The sequence below is a fragment of the Podarcis muralis genome, chromosome 17, assembly GCF_964188315.1.
Source record: "Podarcis muralis chromosome 17, rPodMur119.hap1.1, whole genome shotgun sequence".
NCBI classification, from domain to species: Eukaryota; Metazoa; Chordata; class Lepidosauria; order Squamata; family Lacertidae; genus Podarcis; species Podarcis muralis.
Genome location: NC_135671.1, coordinates 37735540 through 37757848, shown reverse-complemented (window position 1 = coordinate 37757848; position 22309 = coordinate 37735540). Strand labels below are relative to the sequence as shown.

At 42.7% G+C, this 22309-nt stretch overlaps 1 protein-coding gene and 1 long non-coding RNA gene across 2 annotated transcripts in view; both read right to left on the bottom strand.

The window, feature by feature from the left end:
* LAGE3 (L antigen family member 3) overlaps positions 1-22309 on the bottom strand; it is a 143489-nt gene that overhangs the window by 107726 nt on the left and 13454 nt on the right. The window lies entirely within an intron of this gene.
* LOC114587685 (uncharacterized) lies at positions 5435-8460 on the bottom strand. The gene is made up of 4 exons (XR_013391152.1): positions 7339-8460; positions 6878-6933; positions 6727-6784; positions 5435-5537 (listed from the first exon to the last, which is right to left on the bottom strand). It is a non-coding gene; the product is annotated as an uncharacterized LOC114587685 (long non-coding RNA).

The window sequence follows — 22309 nt, the reverse complement described above, 5'->3', positions numbered from 1 at the left end:
TTATTCCCACAATCTGTTTGTCTGCTCTTATGTTTCTGCTCAAAACCTTCAGGACCAGAATGAATAATAAAGGTGATAACGGACATCCTTTTCTCATTCCTTTTTCCAATTTGGAATTCATTAGTTATCACCTGGTGAATAATTAGTTTTGCACATTGTTCTGTGTATACAGCTTGTATCCCTTTTTTCTCCATATTCCATTTCTTCCATCACTTTCCTTATAAAGTCCAAAGATACATTATCAAAAACTTTTTCCACATCTATAAACATCATTGCTGCTTTTTTCTCATTTCTTACTTCTAAATACTCTATTACATTTAAAATATTTCTTATTTTATCTTTCTTCTGCCTACCTGGAAGGAATCCCGCTTGGTCTGTATTTAAACATTTAAGACCTTTTTCAATCTATTAGCTAAAATGTTAGCAAATATCTTGTAATCATTGATCAAAACTGAAATAGGGCTATATTTTTTTACCAAGGTCAAATCTGTATCTTGTTTTGGAATCGAGGTAATATAAGCTTGCTTCCATGTTTCTCGAATTTCCCCTTTTGTTAATATTTCATTCATTATATCTTTCATTGGATTTACAAGGTGTTCTTTAAATTTTTTTATTGTACTTTGCTGATAATCCATCTGTTCCTGGTGATTTGCCCACCTTTATTTGCCTTATTGCCTCGGAGATTTCTTGGTCTGTTACTTGTATATTTAAGAATACTATCTCTTCTTGTTTTATCTTTGGCAGTTTACTCTTTTTTATATATTCCTGTATGTTGATAGCCTTTTCATTTCCTCTTTTGTATAAATTTTGAAAATATTTTTAAAAGGCTTCCCTTATTTCTTTTGTTTTATCTAGAAATTTCCCATTGGAATGAATTTTACCTATATATATATAATTCATCTGTTGATTTCTCCTTAATTGCCATGCTAACAACATTCCGGGTTTGTTTGCATGCTCAAAGAATTTCGGCTTCATTTTTTTAACTTTCCATGCTATTTCTTCATTGATTATCATTGAATGCTGTGATTGTAATCATTTTCTTGCCTGTTTTATCGATTGTTTATTTAGGTTTTTTCCTAATTCGTTTTCTTTCTTTGATATGGCATCCAAAATTTCTTTTTTCTTTGCTTCCCTGGCTCTCTCTTTTTTTTAACAGCATTTTGTTGTATGAAATGACCTCTCATGACTACAGTGGGACCTCAGGTTACATATGCTTCAGGTTACAGACTCCGCTAACCCAGAAATATTACCTCGGGTTAAGAACTTTACTTCAGGATGAGAACAGAAATTGCACGGCGGCAGCACAGTGGCAGCAGGAGGCCCCATTAGCTAAAGTGGTGCTTCAGGTTAAGAACAGTTTCAGGTTAAGAACGGACCTCCGGAACAAATTAAGTATGTAACCAGAGGTACCACTGTACTTTACAAGCATTCCATACAATTTTGATTTTTGTTTCCTTAGGTAAGAAACTAAACAAGCTTGAAAGACAACGTTCACAAATCAGTCGTGATGATTTGTACAGTGTTTTTGAATTAACAGAACGCCTTGAAGGCTTCATCCATGATATGTCTCTCTCTCCTACAGTGATTGTTGTTATCGGCCTACAGGATATTTCGTCTGAAATTGGGAAAATAATATCACTGAAGACAGATTTACCTATGCTTTTTTCATATGACACAACTTTTCAACTTGGAGACTTCTTCCTATCTACTTTACTATTTCAAAATGTGCTTTTCGCTGAATCACCACTGATTCCTGTAATGTTCAAGATGCATGACAGCAGGCGAGAGGACAATCACAGGAGACCCTTTCAAAGCAGTGTCCATTGCTCAATTCAGAAAAAGTTGTCCTAGTGTCTGACAAGAAAAAGGAATTGAAAAGTCTTTGGATCATGTTTTGCTCAAGAGCCACAGAGTGGTGTGCTGGAATCACATCCGCAGAGACATCGTATTTTGGTTGAAAAAACATGGGGCCAGTTCAGAGGATACCAAGGTATACCTTGCTGACTTTTTTGATCTTCTGAGGTCAAATTCTGAGCAAGACTACACATTCAAATTTTATTAACTCAGGACAGGTTGGAGCAAAGCATTCTTGGACTACTTTAAGGAAAAACTGCACCAAGCAATAATAAAGCATGCTGGAGCCTGGATTCTAAAGAGACTGAACATATATAAAGAAAAAAGTGGAATCACCACAAATGTCTCTGAGAGCTTTCATGCAGCATTAAAAAGACTTTCACAATGGAAAGAAATGACGATGGAAGCAATGGTGTTATCCTTATATGCAATGCAAAATTTTTACTGGAGAGAAACTTTGCGTGGACTATGTAACACTGGAAGCTTGCATTTGCAGCCTCAGTTTATCAGACACTCAAGATTGCCAGAACATACAGTCTTTCCTTATATAGCTTGTGATCCATCACAAATCTTGGATCTTGTACAAAGGGAAGAACTACCGTGGCCTAAGAAAGATGAAAACTATGAGAAGGCACCATCAGTTTGTCAAATGGTACTAGCGGGCTTTACGGTACTGAACAATTTAATAGCTTGGTGTATTTGTGGTAAGGGGTAGTAAAGGGAAAGCATTATGTTGTCCGCCTTTTTCCGAAAGAGAGCTGCTCTTGCCCATCATCCAGGACTTGCTACCATATTATAGCTGCCAAAAAATCTGTCGGTATGCCACCGGAACCAGGGAAGCCTTGCCGGTTGCAGCTCACACAGTTGAAGCAAAATAAAAGGCAGAAGAGTAGCTCAGGAAGAAAGTTCTCCAGACTGAAGGAGAAGATAACTGTAGTTCCAGCATCTGATTCAGTGCAGGCTGCTGAGGAGCTGGACTCCTTAAAAACAGATCACTGACTGACTATGAGAGACCTGGAAAGCGCTCAACCTCAGATGACCTCCACTCCAAAAAGTGGGAAAGAGGATTTGACAGTGACCAATATTGATTCTTTTGATAGAAGCCCCATATTCTCAACGCAAAGTGAGAAGTATTTGGGCAAATCAATGATTTCTACATCAGTTCCCCCATGGCACAACTGTACCTTCAACACACTCAGTCTACAAACCGAGTAACTTGTGGGTTCAGTTGCCAACATCTGTGTGTATGGTTATGACATAGACACACTGAAAGGATCAAACTGGATAAATGACCACATAATAGATGCCTTTCTTGCCTCCAGGGTGATCATGACCAAAGAGCTAGGTCACGATGGAACAATTTTCCCATTTAGTTGCCTCTTCATTCAGGAGGAATGGGTGTGGAGTGAACCCACCGCACCCGGCACCACCATTCTGTTGAGGTGCCATTGCGGCCACCCCCGCCCGGACACATGCTGCGCTCCCTTGGCGCGCCAGGCGCCACGTCCCCACTGGCGGCACACCACGTCTCCAGGATGCTCGCCATGCCCCCGGGATGCACACCACACCCCCACGTGCAGTGCACCATGCCCCCGGGACGCACTCCATGCCTCCTGGGATGCGCACAAGCCACGCACTCACCTGCTCTCTGCCCGCAGTGCCAGAGCTTGCAGCTTTGCTACTGAGTCCACCACTCATAACCGCCGCACCACACCTGAAGTGCCTTTTCCAGTTGTCAAAAATGCCCTGTTGTTATCATTTTTGAAACATTAGTGTTATGATGGCACCTAAAGCCTGAAATATCTTCCTAAAAGATCAGATAAATGTTTAGGGAAAGTTGTTATGAAAGGAGGAATGAAGAATGTAAGTTCAGCATCTAATTCTCTGCATTATGCTTTCAGGTCTCCATGTGATGAGCATGTGGACAGACAGAGGAGAAGGCTGCATGAAGCTGATAGTTAATTGCAGGATGACCTCTGCAAAAGAAAGTTGTGCATATTTGATCTTTGTGACTGTTCAGTAAATGTTTAAATTATAGTTTTTTTAATATTGAACCCAAGCTCTGATTTTCTCAGTTCTCCCTTCACCTGTGTGTATCCTGCTAGATCTATCCATTTCTCCTTTCTCTTGGCACAAATAGGCCAGTATTTTGGGAGAGTGACGAAAAGTTCTCTCTAACCACTTTATCTTATTTAATTTTCTAACCTCTATTGTGTTTGCTACCCTCTTATATAGACCTTTTATAGACTGAACATTTCCAAACCCTTCAGCCTTTTCTCAAAGGAAAAGCACTGTGCCCCCTTAATCATTTGGTTGCCCAATTCTAGATGTAAGAGCAATCTGGTTGCCACATCTATCACCCTGTTGATCACCAGGATTGATCTGGCTGATCAGAGGGGCAAGGAATGTGTCTGCCATCCCCATCACTGTGCACCCCCCCCCCCAAAGCCACACACTCCATGTAAGAGAATGACCATCCCACACAGAGCGAGAACACCCTCTTCTGCACTTTTTCCAGCTATGCCATATTCGTTTTAGAGAGATGGCACCCAAAACTGTACACAGTGTTCCAAATGGGACCACACTATAGAACCGTACAGGGACATTACAATACTGACCGTTTCATTTTCAGTTCCTTTTTCAATAGTCTCCAGCACTAATTCCAGATCACAAAATGAAAAAATGAAATAATAGCGGTTCTGATCCTTGTGGGACCCAACTGCTCACTTTCTTTAACTTTTAACATGGCCTTGGCGATTGGAAAAGCCACAGCACCCAGGAGATCCTCTGAAAGCCCAAGTTGCCCCAACTTTGTGCAAAACAGTTGTAGCCCTGGAGAAGGGAAGGGAAGGGGTCTGACAAAACTTTGCTAAGTAAAGTATCTTTGTCTGCTGAAAAACAAATGTTTAGCCAGCATAAAAGAAAACTCGTCCAGGCAACTGTCTCTAGCTTCTGTTGGCTTCCCTCTAGACACAACAAGGCTGCGTAAGGTACACAGTGTGGGACAGCGAAAATCTTCAACAGAAAGGCTGCCTGCACTTGTTCCACTGACTGGGTAAACCCTGACATCCAGACTGAAATTCCATAGAGCATTTGGCTCTAACTTTAGCATTAAAAACCTTGAGGGCAGAAGGGATGTGTTGGTTACCTCTTGTTGCAAAAAAGTGCAATATGGCCTGCATAAACAGCTGGCTGGCATTTACCGCCCTTGCGCAGTGCGAGGAACACCGGAGCCTGTGATGGAAAGTGATCCCCAAACAGTTGAATCTGAATACCTGCTGGATATGTTTCCCACCAAAAACCCAACTATATATCTTACGAGAATTCCCGAAGACCATTATTTTGCTTTTATTGAAGTTCATGCTCATTTTCATTCTAGACAAATAGTACATACAGGCATTTAGCAAACGCTTTAAGCCAAGTCTAGTTCATGAGAGCACAATCATATCATCTGCATATAGAAGGATGGTAATTTTTGATACATTTAGTTTACGGCTGTGAGCATCCACCAGTTTTAGTAATGGGGCGAGTTCATTTAAGCACAGTGGACCAACACCAGCTGATGGCATGGCTCCTCAAATCAACATTTCACACTGGACTTCAAGCATCTGGCAATGTGTGCCTCCCCATTCTTCCTCCAGATTCTGGGTCCTTGGTTTCCAAATGAGATGGAAAAGTTGCTCCTATCAGAAAAGAGGACTTGGGACCACTGAGCAACAGACCAGTTCTTTTTTTTTCTTTAGCCCAGGCAAGATGCTTCTGACGTTGTTTCTTGTTCAGGAGCAGCTTGACAAGAAGAATACATTTGAAGCCCATCTGCAGGATCCATCTGTGTATGGTGGCTCTTGATGCACTAACTCCAGCCTCAGTCCACTCCTTGTGAAAGTCCCCAGCATGTTTGAATGGTCTTTTCCTGACAATCCTCTCCAGGCTGTGGTCATCCCTGCTGCTTGTGCAACTTTTTCTTCCACACTTTCCCCTTCCGCATAACTTTCCATTAATGTGCTTCGATACAGCACTTTGGGAACATCCAACTTCTTCTGCAATTACCCTTTGAGACCTTCCCTCCTTATGGAGGGTCTCAATGACGGCTTTCTGCACAACTGTCAGGTCAGCAGCCTTCCCCATGATTGTGCTTCCTACTGAACCCATTGCAGATGTTATGGATTGAATAGCTGCACCTTTTCACAATATTTTAATTTTCTGAGATTGTTAATTTGAGGTTTTTATCAGCTGTACCCTATAATCATCACAATTATAACAAATAAAGGATTGACATATCTCGCTTTGTATGTCATGAGTCTATCTCATATATTAGTTTCACCTTTTAAGTTGAATTACTGAAATAAATTAACTTTTCCACGATAATCTAATTTTCCAAGTTTCACCTGTACATATTTTGTTCCCTATGGCAAGGAGTGCTAGGATGGGAAGCATCCATGTAATCCACCTTGTCTTAGACACACACCAGTGATGCATCAGAGGAGCACTTTGCTTCATTTAGTTCTTAAGGGGGGAGAGATAGATGAAGAGAGAGAGAGAGGTTGCATTGGAAGTAAGCAGGGACACCGCAGGGGCTTGAACCCCGTCCTGGAAACCAGGAGCGCCAACCACCAGCGTCTTTTGCTTTTTTTTGGCCAATGCAACAAGGTGAAAAGCAAAACCTGAGAGAACACTCTGAATACAGAATGTTCTCTCAGGAAAAAAGAAAACCCTTAAGAATTATGAAGCTGCAGACAGAACACAATCGAGGTTTTATCCGATATTCACCTAGATGTGTTTAAGTCACAGAGTGCCATGTTGACTGCCATTAATTTGCAGGGCACAACAGAGAGACTGGTTCCAGTCTTCAAACTCTGCCTTTATGCTCACCTTTTTGTTTGTCCCTCTGAAGTGTGAATTCATGGGCCTGGAAGTTCCTTCTGCTGGTCTGTGAAAAGCAATTTGGACTCATTAGTTTGTCCCCGGCCCATTCCCGCCAATTCCAGAGAAATGTTTTTGGAACCCAGCTGTTCTGACTGACCTGACTTCTGCAGGAAGAGCTGGCTTCCCCTGAGTGTGGTGGGCTCTTGGACAGAACTGTGAAGAGATCAAGCGGGGGGAAATGGAGAAGCCAGCCCAAAAGGATTGGACTGAAAAAGATCACTGAATTGTGGAGTGAGAAGTTCACTTGCCATTAAGTTTCCTTAAGGCTTGCAAAATTCTATTTCTTGCGTCCCTGAGATGCACCTGGAAGAGACTAGGGTCTTCAGCAGCCCTCCCCTCCAGACACAGGAGCAAAAACAGCCGGTTACCTAAAGCAGCGCAGTCAAGACGCAGGTGTCTCTCAATCCTGCACTGCAGATGTTCACCTGATGGATCAAAAGCTCTGACACTGCCTTTTGTCAATGGAGCAGATCTGCCTCCGGCACAGGTAGCTCTCTGAGGTCTGTAAAAAAAAAAGCTGGAACCAAACAAGGATGGCCGTCCCACCAAAAGATGTACCTTATTGTGTGGTGATGGCACAGGAAAGGGCCTCCCCTGCAGTGGTGTCCCGACAAGAGAAGTCCCTCCAGGTAGAAGCACGCAGAGTGACTGCATTAGGCTTTCGAGTTTGCAGCTCTTCTGAAACAGGGATTGAATAACCAACGTTGCTCAATACAAGCTCTTTGGAATATTTAGTTTGCATATTTGATGTATGATTCCACTTAGAGCCTACCTTTTCTCCAACAGGCTCAGGGTGCTTGAATGGTCCCCCTCACTGCGACCTGAAAGAATCTTTGTACAAAGAGTTGCAGGCAGAACACAACAGAGATTTTCCCCTCAGCCAAGCACAAGATACTCACCTTCAGCCAGAAGACACACAAATTTATTGCTGCTATGATTACGATAGAGCATATAGAGATTACTTGTTAGTTATTAGTGCCACCTCTGATAATTCAAATGTTTTATTAACAGAAGCTACGATTGCAGTTGAAGGTAACCAAGTGAGAGGTTACAGGCAATAAGCAGTTCACTACAGCAGGTTTAAAAATATATTACCTTTGGAACAGAAGTACTGGTGAGGATCCTGATTTTTGTATTTGTTGGAAACCCAGCAACTATCAACCCTATTGTGCAAGTTTTCACAAAAAAGCCAGTAATACCATCTGGGTCAAATTAAATATCGAATAGTCTCAGCATTTATGGATCATGTTCCCTGCGTTAAACAATCATACATGTACCCCAGGCAAAGAAAATTGGGAGCTACATGCCTCCTTTATCTACAGGATTGAAGGGTACAGACCTCTATTCCAAAATGTTTCACAAATGTGGGTTAATATGATTTTGTGTGGCCCCGCTCTGGTCATTAGTGGAACAATCAGCCACCCCCTTATGTATGAGTAAAAATGGCCAGAGAGTCGGGATTCATAAGATTTCAAATATTTTCTCAGTCATTTTAGCCTTACCATAACAGAAAAAAATTCTGCCCTTTATGTACAGGAAAAAATGGTCACGGCTCATCCTTCCTAATTGTGAATATGTTTGTGCTTAAATGTTTGCTGGACTTTTTTTGCTTAAAAATGGCTGGCAAAATGGTGAAAACCTCTACTCACTCCAAGGCCTCTCCAGGCCACCTCTCCCATTGCCATCAGTAGATTCACCCTCAAAATGCCTTAGTTACAGATAGGTAGCCGTGTTGGTCTGCCATAGTCAAAACAAAAAAAATTCCTTCCAGTAGCACCTTAAAGACCAACTAAGTTAGTTCTTGGTATGAGCTTTCGTGTGCATGCACACTTCTTCAAAATGCCTTATTTGCTTTTTCACACTGAAATCAGCAAGGCAACTGTTACAGCAAAAGAAGCAGTTTGATGCATCAGCTTTTAAAATGGGTATTCTAAATACCTAAATACCCCTGGGAACAGAATTACTGGCGAGGATGCAAAATGCTGGCATGTTTGGAACCTTCTGGATTTATACACTTCGGAAGGAACAAAAACTCAACAATATTTTGGTGACCCTCTTCTGCAGTTGCCCAGTAAGTACAATTTGTTTGGCTTCATGTGCCAAATGCCACCACTTTTAAGCAGCTGCTCAAGAGGGTTTGTTATTCTACTCCTGGGAAGCCACATTATAAATGAAAGGAAGTTCTTCCCATTAGCAAAGGAGCTCATCTATAGTCCCCAAGAAGCTACCACAAAATGGCTGCAAAGCATTTTTGTCAACAAGGCATCCTGAGCTAACATGAAATTAAATGGAACTATGTTGTCTTCTGCGCCTCTGCTTTGCTCTTTATCGCATGCACAGCTTTCCTTCCCCCTGGATCCCCTTAGATCCCCCTACCCTTCTCACTTCTAAGTCTTACCTGTCTTAAAATCTTACCCGTCTTGGTTTTTCCAACTTCTGGAGCGAGGTTCTGGAGCGAGTGGTTGCAGACCAGATCCAGGTGCCCTTGGAAGAAGCTGAATATCTGGATCCATTTCCATCAGGGTTTAGGCCTGCTTTTGGCCCGGAAACGGCCTTGGTCGCCCTGCACCTGTCGAGAGACAAGGGAAGGCGCTCAGTGACCCCCAGTGCCCTCCAACAGCTTCAGCTGGTGGCCCAGTTGCGCCCCTCTCTGGACAGGGGTAGCCTGACTCCTGCTGTCTCTGCTCTGGAAACCCGTTCTTGGGTCGTTTTTTTGTTTCGATTTGGTGCATTTGATATTTTATGTGAACCGCCCTTAGACCTTTGGGTATAGGGCAGTATAGAAATTCAATAAATAGTAACAACAGTAATGATAATAATAACTTCAGCAACAGAAACGCCAGCCTTCTTTTTATGAAATGGCTTCTCCAGTTGCCTTTTAAAAGAAAAGCCTTCTATTTTCTGCAATTATTCTTCACTCTGCTTGAAGCAGGCTTCATCTCCACCTACCCTTTCCTCTGCTCCTTTGTACACCCAAAGACTTGTTGGTCGAAAGAAAAATAAAACTTGATTTCGCCCGTCGTGTTCCTTCATGTGTCTTTGTTTTCCCTTGGCTTTTCTAGTCATCAGGTGTATCTGCTTTTCTTGATTCTCTTTAAAATCTTCATCTTGGTGTTTTTTATGAGTTTTTAGTTTAAATTTTTCTTGGCTAAGCTTTCCTTTGGGGGCTTTCTCAAAGTCTAGCATCTGTCCAGAATTTACTCTCCCTGTTTTACTATGATTAATTCTTTGTTGGTCTTCTTATTTTCTTTGTTTCCTTTAAATTTAAAATGTATTGCGTCTCCTAACACTTTTTAGGGAGTTACTGAATCTATTTAGTTTCTGTCTGTCTGTCTATCTTTCTATCATCTACAAGCAACATTTTAAACTGCCAACTATGGAGATCACAAGGGAAAATTTGTTGTATCCCTTTTTAAAGTTGTAAATAACAACTTCAGTGAGACTTCAGCTCTGGCCAGTAAGAGGGCAAAAACCAGTATTATTGCCAGGGACAGTCTCACTCACTAGATTCTGGCTCGCTCCTTCCACCACCTGTCAGTCATAAGGACACATAAAATAGTCCCTTGGCGCATTAATACAGTGGATACCAATGGGTTTGTTTTCAACATGGGATCACTGCGCATGGGGGAGAAATTAGTGCCGGCCCCACTCCCTAATAACAGGGTTGCTGGGGGGCCAACTTGAATAAAATATGGGGGGTGGGCGGGCGGTAAGCCCTGCCCTACATAGTCACATGACACACCACACACAATTAAATGGCAATGGCCATCAACAGTTTTTTGGGGGGGTTCCCGGCCCCCTAAAAATTTGGGGGGGTTATGGGCTTAAGAGGAGTTAGCTCCTAAGCCAGGGTATGTCTCATTCCTGGATCCATGTCTTTGTTTGCTTGGCTATGTGTAGAATCTGCTGTGCCTTTTAAGGACATTTTGCCCAAGTATCGCACTGATCTGAACATTCAAATTTTGGTAGACACTGCAGCCTGAGTTTGAATTCTTCTTTGAGTGACAGGCAGGAAACTCTCCTCCACAGGGTGCCTTTTTGGAGGTTCTCCTTGGGGGAGGGGCCCCAGGGCCCCCAAAATGGATAGCCTATCGCTTTAAGAAAATGCTTTAAGAAAATGCTAAGAAATTTAAAGCTGTCTACCCCCCCCTCTCTATCTACAAGCAACATTTAAAATTGTCTACTATGGAGATCACAAGGGAAAATTTGTAGCATCTCGTTTTAAAGTTGTAAATCCCAACTTCAGCTCTGACCAGTGACAGAGCTAAAACCAGTATTACTGCCAGGGACAGTCAGCGGCGGAGGAAGCCGCTTGGGCGCCTGGGGAGCAAGCTGCCCATAGGGGCAGGGCGAGGGTGGGGCAAGCCATCCATGGGGCAGGGCGCACTGTGGGGCCTCCAGAGTCTGTCTGCCTCCTCCCACTCAGTCACCCTTCAGCTGGGGGGGGGGGAGGCAGTGGGCAAAGTGTTTGGAAAGCGCAGGGCCTTGGGCCCACTGCAGGCCCCATGGTGAGTGCCGCCCGGCATTTTGTCACCCCCCTCAGTGGGGACACCCGGGGCTGCCCCACAGCTACCGCACCCCCTTCCTTCGCCCCTGGTTGCAGGTGGAGTGGCCAGGGGTTCGGGGGGGAACTGCCCCCCTAATCAAGTAAATAAAAAAAAAATACTTAACTGACCAATTGTGTCGCAGGTAACTCAGTTCTGCCCCCCCCCCCTGGTTGCCGTGTGTCCTCTTTTTCCAGGACACATCCTCTTTTTCATGTCTCTGGCTATACTTTCTGGATGAGTCCTAGATAAGACTGGTGACTGAAGACTTGCTTTCCCCATCTTTTCTCATCTTCTGCCCCCCCCCCCAGCAATATATCACAGCTTCTATAGCCTACATATAGTAGGCGTCTTTAAAATGAGAATCTTCACGGCGTCCTCTTTTTTGCTCTTCAAAATATGGCAACCCTAATCCCCCCCCAATAAAAGAAATCCTGGCTACACCCGGGGCAGGTGGTCATAACGACAGTGCCAGTTCTTTATGGTCCAGCTCTCACTTCCATACATCACTACTGGGAAAACCATAGCTTTAACTATAGGGACCTTTGTTGGCAAGGTAATGTCTCTGCTTTTTAAGATGCTGTCTAGGTTTGTGATTGCTTTTCTCCCAAGAAGCAGGCGTCTTTTACTTTCGTGACTGCTGTCACCACCTGCAGTGATCATGGAGCCCAAGAAAGTAAAATCTCTCACTGCCTCCATTTCTTCCCCTTCTATTTGCTAGGAGATGATGGGCCCAGTGGCTGTATAGAGCTTCTCCATCTTTGGCTGCAGAGAATATAGATGTATATCAAACCAGTGTACCACACTGTAATAAAGTATGAAAGGACACTTTCTATTGTGGCCAGGTAGAAGGATATCATCAATTTTTGTTTGACCTTGTTCTTCTGCAGGACCCTGTGGAAATGGAGTCTCTGTTGGGCCTTCCTAACCACCTGGGTTGTATTGATTTTCCAAGTGAGGTCTTCACTAAGGTAAACTCCCAGGAATTTAAAGGAAGAGACTCTCTCCACACAACCCACCCTGATATACAACGGGGCTAGTTCCCCTCTCTTCCTCCAAAAGTCCAACACCATCTCCTTTGTCTTGCTGATATTTAGGTGCAAGTTATTCTCTAGGCACCATGTGGAGACTTTTTGAACCTCCTCCCTATACGCTGATTCATCTCCACCTGTAATTAGACCCATTATGGTGGTATCATCTGCAAACTTAATAATTGCAGTGGATGGATCAGATGAAATACAGTCATATGTATACAACGAGTACAGGTAGGGACTCAGCACACATCCCTGTGGGGTGCCAGTGATGAGCTTCAGAGAGGTAGATGTAACAGGCCCAATCCTCACTATCTGTGTGCGATCCCTCATAAAGTCTTTAATCCAACCACAGATGGTAGAGGAAAGGTCCAGGTCCATCAGCTTTTTAATAAGAATGTCCAGAAGAATGGTATTAAAAGCCGAGCTATAATCAATAAACAGCATTCTGACATAATTCCCCGGTCTCTCCAGTTGACTCGGTGCAAGGAGAAAAGCTGTGGCTATGGCATCATCTGTTGACCTATTTCTCCTATTAGCGAACTGGTGTTCATCAAAATCCGGTGGAAAATATATCCTGAGGTGTTGAAGAAATATCTGGTATTTCTCTAATAGCAAACTACCAAGAATTGTAAATAATATTTAGTACACTAACCTTTGTCTAACTCTTGGTAAATGTCAGCTTGCTGACTTATTTTGTGCCATTGTGATTCAATGTTATATTTGCGCTCAGTACTTTGTAGGATTTGATAATCTTTATAGGTCTTTTAAATTTCTAATCTGCCTATCTATCTATATCTCTCTATCCCTCTATCTCTCTATCAATATTATCTATCCCCTCCCCCCTTTTCCCTTTCCCTTTCTGTACTTCCCTATCCTCCTAAATTTGAATATATATATATAATTATGGCTCCACAGTTTTCTGGGTTGCCTCTGGGTCCGGTAACCCTCCAGCCTCTCCTGAGCTGCAGAGGCTCAGGGCAGAGAGGCAGAGGGAACTAAGTTCCCGCAGGAGGAGTGCTCGCCTCCAGGCCAGGAGAGGCGAGAGTCACCAGAGGACCAGGGCCGCCCTATGCCTTGGGGCAGACAAAAGCCGGCCGGCCCCAGTCCCAAGTTGCGGGAGCAACATTGTTAGTTGCTAGTTCCTGCCTGAGCTCCTGCCCTGCCCTGGTTCCCTGCTTGCAAGCCTGTTCCTGACTTCACCTGACTCCCTGCCCTGCACCCAGCTTCAACTACTACGGACTGCCTCCCCGTTGCACCTTTGACCACAGACCAGACTTGGACCTCACCTCTCGGTAACCCACGGGACCAGCACAGTAAGTCAATGAGGAGCAGTCTGGCACTTGCGTGTGACCTTATCTTCAGGAAGGGGAGATTGCTGCGAACATGACTTCTTGCAGAAAGGATTATGGCTGCCAGTCACGTGTTGCATACCTCCCTCCTTTGGCCGCCCTCCTCCTGTAAATCAAATGCGGAATGGTGCAGATGCATGGGGTGGTTTATTTTATATTAATATTTGAAAACGCTATGGGGTCCTATGTAGCAAGAAAAACACTTTCACTCAAAAGCGGAAACAGTTGATTAAATCAGACATGGTCTATTGATTTGGATACATTGTAACAATTTAGTCGGGCCATGGAAAAGCATTTGGGTGGGTGGGTGATGTTTGTGCTATGTTCATTGTAAGTGTGTACTCATGGGGTGGGGTCTCCAGGCCCCCCCACCCTTGAAATTCCTGTAACCATGTATATGACCGACCACAGAATGAACCACAAAAACCACAGAGCACAGCCAAGGAACAAACAAACGAACAATACAGTGGTGCCTCGCAAGACGAAATTAATCTGTTCCGCGAGTCTCTTCGTCTTGCAGTTTTTCGTCTTGCGAAGCACGGCTATTAGCGGCTTAGCGGCTATTAACGGCTTAGCGGCTTTAAGAAAAAGGAAACAAACTCGCAAGAACTCGCAACACGTTACGTCTTGCGAAGCAAGGCCATAGGGAAATTCGTCTTGCGGAACGACTCAAAAAACGGAAAACCCTTTCATCTAGCGAGTTTTTCGTCTTGCGTGGCATTCGTCTTGCGGGGCACCACTGTATATTAAATACTTTGATCCTTAAGGAATCGTCATGATTGTTAAATAGACTCCACCAAATTAGATCACACCAATCTTGAAGAATATCGAAGGCAGAGATGGTGATGATATTAACTGTGAATGTAAAATATCGAACCAACTAGATGGAGACCACCAAAGTAACCATGAAAAGCAATAATGTGTCTTGCGTCAATTAAGGTACAAAAGGTTTTGGGACAAAAGTTGTTGGTTTTTTTTGGGGGGGTGGTAATTATAAATGAAGGTTTAACTGCAAGTTTTCTTGCCAACAGATTTTGTCAGTGCAAACATGGAAATCAGAGGTCTCCAATGTGGTGCCCAACAATTCTCTGGTGTCGGCTATTTCATGTGTACTTACCTGAAACCATTAGCTAGAGTGTACACAATAAAAAGCATTACTGGCCCTTTAAATAAAGGCAGCCAAAGAATAACGAGAAAACTGCACTATCACATCTAGTGAATGAATAGACCTGGTGCTTTGAATTGTCTATTTAAATGACCTATCAAGCTCCAACCAATGAATGTTAGCAAACAGCACCAACTAGAGTATGGAACACTGGTAAAGGTAAAGGGACCCCTGACCATTAGGTCCAGTCGTGGCCGACTATGGGGTTGCGCCGCTCATCTCGCTTTATTGGCCGAGGGAGCCGGCGTACAGCTTCCGCGTCATATGGCCAGCATGACTAAGCCACTTATGGCAAACCAGAGCAGCGCATGGAAACGCCGTTTACCTTCCCGCCGGAGCGGTACCTATTTATCTACTTGCACTTTGACGTGCTTTCAAATTGCTAGGTTGGCAGGAGCAGGGACCGAGCAACGGGAGCTCACCCCGTCATGGGGATTCGAACCGCCGACCTTCTGATCGGCAAGTCCTAGACTCTGTGGTTTTAACCCACAGCGCCACAGCTAAATGTAATGTATCCACTTCAGAGACAGCCTGAAGTATCTGAAGTGTGCATGCACACGAAAGCTCTTACCAATAACAAACTTAGTTGGTCTCTAAGAACACGGCTATCTACCTGTAACTAGCCTCTATGAATGCATGTATCCTCCCAGGCAGTTAGAATGTTACAGTGTGAAAGTTCATGTGTAAGTCACTGTATAACAAAAACTGTACAAGAAACTTTAGGAATCCACTAGAAAACAGCTATTCTTTCCATGAGTCCTGTTCTGTACAGGGAAAGGTAGGCCTAAAGGGTGACTCAAGAGAACCATTTACCAGGAAGCATAGAGTCAGTAGGCAAATGGCCTCTCCGCAGGGGAAACACCTAACCCAATGCCAGACAGATCACAAAGATGGGCAACCCTGAAATGGATTTGGACTCCAGGGGACCAAAGAATCGTGAGGAACTTGACCAGAGGAGTCACGAAATGTAAATAGTTTTAGTGTCTTGTGTTCACGGGTGTCAGGAGATGGGGAAAGGGTGGGGAAAGACAGCTATCTGCTACCCAGGTACTGCCCCGTACCTCCCCTTGTGGGATGCATCAGTGATGTAGCAATGGTGAAATATTGGAGGTGGGACTGGGAATTTGGGGAACTAATAAAAGTGGGGGGCACCTTCTGTTCGAGGTCTGACTCATCTCGCTGCCAGAGGAGTGCGGACCCTGCTATAGCAGTTGCTTTTAGAGTAAGGGTCAGACTTCTTAGCCACTTCCCTATACAATTTGCCTTGGTCCTGCCTGTTTCTTTAATCTCTGACCACAGGGAGTCCTCTTTACCTAGAGGGCTCACAGAGTCCCCCAAGGACCTGGAGCTGCGTGTTCCATTTTTAAAAATATTTTATGAAACAAGCTTTCACAATTATGTAGAGTGGAGGACTCTTCACAATGATCTTATACTGCAGGAAAACCGCTCCTTTTTGCAGTGGAAGAAGCCCTTCATATTCCATCTCATCCTGATTATCAGAAGATTGTAAATGATCCACCATGTAGGCTTGACTACTGTAATTCACTCTACATGGGGCTGCCCTTGAAACTGTCCCACAAACTCCAGTGGGTGCAGAATGCTGCAGCGAGGCTCCTCACGGGGTCTCTGCCATGGGAGCATATTCACCCAGTGCTTTTCCAGCTGCACTGGCTCCCGGTGGAGTACAGGGTCAGATTTAAGGTGCTGGTCTTGACCTTAAAAAACCCTTTGTGGCTTAGGGCCCTCGTATCTATGGGACTGCCTCTCCTGGTCTGCCCCGCAGAGGACCTTAAGGTCCATGAATAACCATAGTTTAGAGGACCTGGGCCCTAAGGAAGTCAGACTACCCTCCACCAGGGCCAGGGCCTTTTCAGTGGTGGCTCCAACCTGGTGGAATGCTCTGTCCCATGAGACTAGGGCCCTTCAGGATTTAACCTCCTTCTGTCGGGCCGGTAAGACAGAGCTATTCCACTTGGCCTTTAATTTTAATTCAGCCTGATCTTTTATTTCCCTTCTCTTCCCTCCCCCTCCCCTTTTATGAAGATCACCTGCTCTGAGACCCCACAGCTAATTCTCCCCTGGCCTCCTCGCTGGCCCAGGTAGGACTAATTCAGCCAGCCAGCCCTGGGGATTATCCAATGCTTATTTTCCCTAAACTGATTTTTGAATTTTGAATTTTATTGTTATTCATGTTTTTATACTGTATTTTATGCTGCTTTTATAATTAAGTGTTTTAATTTTGTTGTTAGCCACCCTGAGCCCGGTTTTTGAACCGGGAAGGGCGGGGTATAAATAAAATATTATTACTATTATTATTATTATTATTATTATTATTATTATTATTATTTTCTCCAGTTCCGTCATTTTTTTGGTTAGTATTTTTGTCTTTCCTTTATTTAATTTAAATCCTCCCACTCGCCCAAACTTATATTTTTTCAAAAGCTTTAGGGAGACATAGCTTTGTTTCCTCAACTGTAATTACCAAGTCAACAAGCAAATGCTTACAACTTAAATTCATTTCCCCCGTTCTTATTCCCACAATCTGTTTGTCTGCTCTTATGTTTCTGTTCAAAACCTTCAGGACCAGAATGAATAATAAAGGTGATAACGGACATCCTTGTCTCATTCCTTTTTCCAATTTGGAATTCATTAGTTATCACCTGGTTAATAATTAGTTTTGCACATTGTTCTGTGTATACAGCTTGTATCCCTTTTATAAACTTTTCTCCATATTCCATTTCTTCCGTCACTTTCCTTATAAAGTCCAAAGATACATTATCAAAAACTTTTTCCACATCTATAAACATCATTGCTGCTTTTTTCTCATTTCTTACTTCTAAATACTCTATTACATTTAAAATATTTCTTATTTTATCTTTCATCTGCCTACCTGGAAGGAATCCCGCTTGGTCTGTATTTAAACATTTAAGACCTTTTTCAATCTATTAGCTAAAATGTTATCAAATATCTTGTAATCATTGTTCAAAACTGAAATAGGGCTATATTTTTTGACCAAGGTCAAATCTGTATCTTGTTTTGGAATCAAGGTAATATAAGCTTGCTTCCATGTTTCTCGAATTTCCCCTTTTGTTGATATTTCATTCATTATATCTTTCATTGGATTTACAAGGTGTTCTTTAAATTTTTTTATTGTACTTTGCTGATAATCCATCTGTTCCTGGTGATTTGCCCACCTTTATTTGCCTTATTGCCTCGGCGATTTCTTGGTCTGTTACTTGTGTATTTAAGAATACTATCTCTTCTTGTTTTATCTTTGGCAGTTTACTCTTTTTTATATATTCCTGTATGTTCATTGCCTTTTCATTTCCTCTTTTGTATAAATTTTGAAAATATTTTTTAAAGGCTTCCCTTATTTCTTTTGTTTTAACTAGAAATTTCCCATTGGAATGAATTTTACCTATATATATATATAATTCATCTGTTGATTTCTCCTTAATTGCCATGCTAACAACTTTCTGGGTTTGTTTGCATGCTCAAAGAATTTTGGCTTCATTTTTTTAACTTTCCATGCTATTTCTTCATTGCTTATCATTGAATGCTGTGATTGTAATCATTTTCTTGCCTGTTTTATCGATTGTTTATTTGGGTTTGTTCCTAACTTGGGCATCCAAAATTTCTTTTTTCCTTGCTTCCTTGGCTCTTTTTTTTTTTTTTACTGCATTTTGTTGTATGAAATGACCTCTCATGACTACAGTGGGACCTCAGGTTACATATGCTTCAGGTTACAGACTCTGCTAACCCAGAAATATTACCTCGGGTTAAGAACTTTACTTCAGGATGAGAACAGAAATTGCACGGCGGCAGCACAGTGGCAGCAGGAGGCCCCATTAGCTAAAGTGGTGCTTCAGGTTAAGAACAGTTTCAGGTTAAGAACGGACCTCCGGAACAAATTAAGTATGTAACCAGAGGTACCACTGTACTTTACAAGCATTCCATACAATTTTGATTTTTGTTTCCTTAGGTAAGAAACTAAACAAGCTTGAAAGACAACGTTCACAAATCAGTCGTGATGATTTGTACAGTGTTTTTGAATTAACAGAACGCCTTGAAGGCTTCATCCATGATATGTCTCTCTCTCCTACAGTGATTGTTGTTATCGGCCTACAGGATATTTCGTCTGAAATTGGGAAAATAATATCACTGAAGACAGATTTACCTATGCTTTTTTCATATGACACAACTTTTCAACTTGGAGACTTCTTCCTATCTACTTTACTATTTCAAAATGTGCTTTTCGCTGAATCACCACTGATTCCTGTAATGTTCAAGATGCATGACAGCAGGCGAGAGGACAATCACAGGAGACCCTTTCAAAGCAGTGTCCATTGCTCAATTCAGAAAAAGTTGTCCTAGTGTCTGACAAGAAAAAGGAATTGAAAAGTCTTTGGATCATGTTTTGCTCAAGAGCCACAGAGTGGTGTGCTGGAATCACATCCGCAGAGACATCGTATTTTGGTTGAAAAAACATGGGGCCAGTTCAGAGGATACCAAGGTATACCTTGCTGACTTTTTTGATCTTCTGAGGTCAAATTCTGAGCAAGAGTACACATTCAAATTTGATAAACTCAGTACAGGTTGGAGCAAAGCATTCTTGGACTACTTTAAGGAAAAACTGCACCAAGCAATAATAAAGCATGCTGGGGCCTGGATTCTAAAGAGACTGAACATATATAAAGAAAAATGTGGAATCACCTGAAATGTCTCTGAGAGTTTTCATGCAGCATTAAAAAGACTTTCACAATGGAAAGAAATGACGATGGAAGCAATGGTGTTATCCTTATATGCAATGCAAAATTTTTACTGGAGAGAAACTTTGTGTGGACTATGTAACACTGGAAGCTTGCATTTGCAGCCTCAGTTTATCAGACACTCAAGATTGCCAGAACATACAGTCTTTCCTTATATAGCTTGTGATCCATCACAAATCTTGGATCTTGTACAAAGGGGAGAACTTCCGTGGCCCAAGAAAGATGAAAACTATGAGAAGGCACCATCAGTTTGTCAAATTGTACTAGCGGGCTTTACGGTACTGAACAATTTAATAGCTTGGTGTATTTGTGGTAAGGGGTAGTAAAGGGAAAGCATTATGTTGTCCGCCTTTTTCCGAAAGAGAGCTGCTCTTGCCCATCATCCAGGACTTGCTACCATATTATAGCTGCCAAAAAATCTGTCGGCATGCCACCGGAACCAGGGAAGCCTTGCCGGTTGCAGCTCACACAGTTGAAGCAAAATAAAAGGCAGAAGAGTAGCTCAGGAAGAAAGTTCTCCAGACTGAAGGAGAAGATAACTGTAGTTCCAGCATCTGATTCAGTGCAGGCTGCTGAGGAGCTGGACTCCTTAAAAACAGATCACTGACTGACTATGAGAGACCTGGAAAGCACTCAACCTCAGATGACCTCCACTCCAAAAAGTGGGAAAGAGGATTTGACAGTGACCAATATTGATTCTTTTGATAGAAGCCCCATATTCTCAACGCAAAGTGAGAAGTATTTGGGCAAACCAATGATTTCTACATCAGTTCCCCCATGGCACAACTGTACCTTCAACACACAAACCTTCAACACACAAACCGAGTAACTTGTGGGTTCAGTTGCCAACATCTGTGTGTATGGTTATGACATAGACACACTGAAAGGATCAAACTGGATAAATGACCACATAATAGATGCCTTTCTTGCCTCCAGGGTGATCATGACCAAAGAGCTAGGTCACGATGGAACAATTTTCCCATTTAGTTGCCTCTTCATTCAGGAGGAATGGGTGTGGAGTGAACCCACCGCACCCGGCACCACCATTCTGTTGAGGTGCCATTGCGGCCACCCCCGCCCGGACACATGCCGCGCTCCCTTGGCACGCCAGGCGCCACGTCCCCACTGGCGGCACACCACGTCTCCAGGATGCTCGCCATGCCCCCGGGATGCACACCACACCCCCACGTGCAGTGCACCATGCCCCCGGGACGCACTCCATGCCTCCTGGGATGCGCACAAGCCACGCACTCACCTGCTCTCTGCCCCCAGTGCCAGAGCTTGCAGCTTCGCTACTGAGTCCACCACTCATAACCGCCGCACCACACCTGAAGTGCCTTTTCCACTTGTCAAAAATGCCCTGTTGTTATCATTTTTGAAACATTAGTGTTATGATGGCACCTAAAGCCTGAAATATCTTCCTAAAAGATCAGATAAATGTTTAGGGAAAGTTGTTATGAAAGGAGGAATGAAGAATGTAAGTTCAGCATCTAATTCTCTGCATTATGCTTTCAGGTGTGATGAGCATGTGGACAGACAGAGAAGGCTGCATGAGGCTGCTAGTTAATTGCAGGATGACCTCTGCAAAAGAAAGTTGTGCATATTTGATCTTTGTGACTGTTCAGTAAATGTTTAAATTATAGTTTTTAAATATCGAACCCAAGCTCTGACTTTCTCAGTTCTCCTATCATCTGTGTGTATCCTGCTAGTTCTATCCATTTCTCCTTTCTTTTTTTTTTAAAAGATATTTATTGAAGTTTCAACATTTTACAAAAATAAGAAAAGAAAAAAAAAGAAAAAAGAAAAATACAAAGTAAAAACAGTTAAAAACAGATCAGTTTTTCCAAATCTTATCTTTCATTTGCTCGTTTCCCTGACCTCCTCACACCTCCCTTTTTTGTATTCCAGTTCAATTAGTTAATTCAGCAAATCCTTTCCCTCTTTGATTTTATCTTAATCTTTTATCTTAATATATTATAGCCTTATATTATCACCTGTTAACAAACCATTTTACATACTCCTTTATAACATTGCTACTAAAAACCGCTTAACTTCAATCCAACATCATTCTAACATTCATTGATTTTGCAGTGTTTCTGTAAATAGTCTTTAAATTTCTTCCAATCTTCTTCCACCGACTCTTCTCCCTGGTCTCGGATTCTGCCGGTCATTTCCATATCCATTTCTCCTTTCTCTTGGCACAAATGTATATAAAATTATACAGGAAAATGTTAAATGATCAGCTTTAATTCAGTGTCTCTGTCTCTACCTTTCTGTGCAATTGCTCAGAAATGTCACTAAGAAAGCTCTATATATATTGGCATGGTCTCTTTTATTGGAATAATTTCCCAAAGTTAATTTTAAACGGGTACATAAGACCAGTGGGCCAGAATTTTTGTCCCAATAATATTTTTTTCCTGTGGCCATCACCAAATCTTCATGCATGTAACTTCACAGTTTCATCTCTCATGGAATAAAGTGGTTTTTCCTTTCGCTGGGTGCCCCTGAGGTCAGTATTTTGGGAGAGTGACGAAAAGTTCTCTCTAACCACTTTATCTTATTTAATTTTCTAACCTCTATCGTGTTTGCTACCCTCTTATATAGACCTTTTATAGACTGAACATTTCCAAACCCTTCAGCCTTTTCTCAAAGGAAAAGCACTGTGCCC